We start from the raw sequence: 4,148 nt of genomic DNA on the forward strand, positions 1-4,148 counted from the left end.
TTAAAAATTCGTTACAATGCCTTGTAAGAGTGTTTTCCGAGGAAGGCCAACAAACCGATGATTTTCTACAAAATCGATTTTTTTGTAGCTTTCTGAAGTAATTAATTCATTAACCTTTTTTTCATATGGACCCTTTTCTTTTTCAAGCATTTCAAATGCTTTAATAGATCGAATCACAAGCTTTTCAGCCTTTATTATGTCTGTATTTCTTGCTTGCAGTGCATTGGAAAGCAGAGAAATTTAGTTTACAATATCAATCATCAATGCCAAATCAGTTAAAAAAAATATATTTTTAAGACGGGTAGCCATACCCAAGTACTTGGCATTTGAAGAAAAATAGTGATGTAGTGCAGGATAAGCGCGCCACACAGCTAGGGTTGACCTTAAACTACAGGCAGCCCATCTTGGTCCCAAAATTCTACCAATCTTAATAATTTCAATTCCAAGTTGTTCGGATATTTTGGTAAGTTCAATCTGGTTCTTATTGGATTGATGAAAAATAGTATATATCTTATCAAGGAATATTTTGAAATGATTTACTTGCTTTATTTCCTTTATTGAGTCATCTAAAACAAGTTGGAGGCGATGGTTTAAACAGTGCCATATTATTATGTTTGGGAAGTCTTTTGTGATCCTAGTGCTCACTCCAGATTTTCGCCCAAGCATAACACTTGCACCATCAGAGCAAAATCCGATTAAATTTTTTTGTAAGTAGTTCTTGGTAAGCCAAATTTTATGTAAGCTTTCCAGAACTGAAGAACATATTGTCTCTGCATCTTGTTTTTCCAATTCAACTAGCTCAACAAAAATTGTTGGAGATGAAACTGAGTCCTCAACTTTTAAGAACAGTATTATAACTGGTTTGCAAGATATAGTTGAAGCTTCATCAATAATCAAACATATTTTATCATCTTTTGCAGTAATTTTAGTAAATATTTATTTTTTCATTTCCTTGGCAATAAAATCTACTATTTTCACAGCAGTTTTACGTGAATGCAATCCTATTCCCATATCTAATTCATTTTTCATTTGCAGTTCGATCTCATCTTCTATGTCTGAAAATGGTTTACATCTTTTTGTCAGGCTGTAAATTGTATTAAATACTCTACAAGTAGTACTGAAATATTTTTTATTCATTGTATCTACTACGTTTGTTATAGTATCCTGCTCACGTATTTTGAAGTTGTCTTTACAAATGTTATGAGCCTTTGATGAAAAATGTTCTTTCATTTTTTTCCTTAGAGAAGCTTGTTGTACCATTCTGTTTTTCCCTGATGCCTCAATCTGAAAACCTTTCCACTCTTTTGACACATGAACACTTTTCTCTTTTATGAAATCATATTTCGCACAATACTCACAACCTAACTTTTTGTTACAAATGCCCAGGCCTTCATATTTTTCTTTAAAATTTTTATATTGTTGCACTGACCAGCATTCCGGAAGACTGTCTGCAATATTGGAGTTGTTGTGATTTTCTATTTCAATTGACGTGCTGCTTTCTTCACACTGTATTGGTTGTGCTAGTGACTGTGTTGAACCTTCCAAGGGCAATTCTGATACAACAGCAGAATCTGACTTTGTTTTCTTATTGAAAAAATCTCTCAAAGTATGTTGCCTTTTCATCCTTGTTTCAAGGGCTACATAAAAAACATAAAATTTTTTGTATATAATAACATTTATTTATGGACATGGAAGTAGAAGCATACATCTCAGCCTCACTCTAAGTAAAGAAGTCATGGTCACATGGCAGCATGAAGAATCTTCATCATACTACTGCGCCATTTTGATTCCCCCCTCCACCACTACAGGCTAATTAAAATGGCTCCTCTCCCCTCTGGCCAGCCCTCAGCCAGCCCAGCAACCAGCCCAGCCATACTGCCAGCCCCTGAGCTAACCTTCTCCTCCTCAGCAAGCTAGCAGCAGCTAGCAGCAGCCTTCAGCCGCCCTTCCCCTCTCTTGCCACATTAAACACTGCAGTGAAAATAATGTGCCTCAAAGCAAAGGTGTTAGTCTCGTTCCATATATATATACAAAGAAAATAACAATCAGCTCTCATGTTGATAAAAGGAAAACAGTGCAATCCGTTACTTACATATAAGTTTAGTAGATTCCAATTCCGCCTGATGTCACCACAACGAAGGCTACCGCACTGCGTGTCCAAACTTTACACCTTCCAAGTTTTTTCACAGTAGCGGTGTGCCCCAAGTTCTATTCAAATATGAAGGCGAGTGTACTCCTCACTGTTTAGCCCTCTTTCCGCCTCATAACCAAGCAGACGTATGTAGGTTGAAAGATTCCAATTCTGTTCACTGTCACCTCGCGGGAACCATCAAAAACGTATAGTGGTCAAATTAACCTCCAGAGATACCTGTAATAGCGCGGTATCCCAAATGCTGTTGCAGTGTAAAACAAGTGGTCTCCTCGTTAGTCACGCTCCTTCCTCTCACAGATCGAGCAGACAGATGGATCTTGAATAAAATAACTTTATTCTACATACAGATAATGACAGTTTACACGCTGTCATCAAAGTAAAAAACTGTTTAAAATGTCAAGTGCCAAAGTATCAAATGATAGCGGACCTCTGCGTTTCGTTCTATAAAGAACTTTTTCAAGAGCTATTAAACTGATTTCTCCAGGCCAGCAGGGCAAGCTGCAGTGCACAAAGTGTAAAGCCGCACAGCAGGCCAGCAAACGGTTCTGCCGAACTGCAAGTATTTTAGGAATCGGTTCTATAGAACCGGTGCGAACCGGCTGAATCCCACCACTGTCCCCATCCCATCTAACCTCTGCAGTAGTTACTTACTTCTCTGCATCTTCTAGTTGTCACTTTTCTGCTACCCCCTATTGACAGCGCTGTGATGTTATTAATTAAAAGACATCAGTGATACTGTAGGGAGTCTATCTGCTTTGTCAAGGCTCTCTGTCCAGGAGCCGGGCACCTGGGGGACTGGGACTGGAGCAAATGTTGGCAGCTGTGGGGCCATAACATCTTGGAATTGGAGACAGACATGCTGCCTACAAGGGGGTCCACCACCGCATCCTTAATTACGCACATACGAAGGAAAGTACCGAGCTGGCTCAGCACTCGGATGGGTGAAGTTCAAGGGGGCTCAATTTTCATAAAACCGAGCCTAAGCATCCCTAGATACAATGATAGTGACTTTATCCAAAGTTCTTGGAAAAGGAAATGAAAAAATAATTGTGATACCAGCGTCAGCTAATTAAAAAATGCAACATCCAAGTCAGACAGCATTAAAACTAATTGTATCAGATTAACATAGGTTAAGGATTGTCAGGGATTCAAAAGCAAAATTAAAGGGTAAGCTGGTGTAGTCCCAGATGTGTCACCTTGTCTTTTTTTTTTTATATGCTGAGTGTATTTCTCAGAATCTGTTTTTATTCTTTTATTATATGGATGATAACACAGAGCCTGTTTTTATTCTTTATATCAGTGTAAAAATAAGGTACAGTACAACTTTTCTTATTCCTTATGTTAAAAGCAATTTCCTATATCTGCTTCCATTGGATATTCTGTGCTGCTTAAAGGGGCTGCAAACACTAGCTGTACAATATTTATAGTGATTGTCCATGAAGTGCATGTGTTTGTCTCACATCCTATTGTGGGATTCTCTCTTCAGCCTCCAGCACAAATCTGGATTAAGATCTTGTTGGGCTTTAGGCAATATAGTGGTTCGCGCTCCCTTCTCAACAGCACCGCTTCCACTTGTATGGCTGTTTTTAAATCTAATTCATAACTGCTGTTTCACACTGCTCACCAATATACTCTGCTACAAAAAAAACAAGCAAACATAACATACAATGGCAGATATGAAACTACATTGTTAAAAAGTGTGCTATAGAAAATAAGGTAATTTCCAATGTGAGGATACCACCCTTAGCTGGGATGGAAGTTACTCTCTGTGGGATTCAACTCACTCGGGTAGACCAGGATATATCCAAAATAAGACTTTATTACGACAGCACAACACCACAAGACGTTCACAAGTTACAGGGTAAATGGTAGCACGTATCCTCCAGCAGCCTCCTGCAGTCAGCACTCCAAAGTCATAATCTCTGTCCCTTTCAGGGTCTTATCCTCCCGCAATATTACCACTACCGTTTAGCAAAACAGTTATGGTGTCCCCTAG

The 4,148-nt window shown here is 38.7% G+C and overlaps 1 pseudogene; it reads right to left on the reverse strand.

Moving 5' to 3' along the window:
* LOC142104074 (E3 SUMO-protein ligase KIAA1586-like) lies at nucleotides 1-1,625 on the reverse strand (annotated as a pseudogene).
* Between the last annotated feature and the right edge of the window lie 2,523 nt (nucleotides 1,626-4,148).

The sequence above is a fragment of the Mixophyes fleayi genome, chromosome 10, assembly GCF_038048845.1.
Source record: "Mixophyes fleayi isolate aMixFle1 chromosome 10, aMixFle1.hap1, whole genome shotgun sequence".
NCBI lineage: Eukaryota > Metazoa > Chordata > Amphibia > Anura > Limnodynastidae > Mixophyes > Mixophyes fleayi.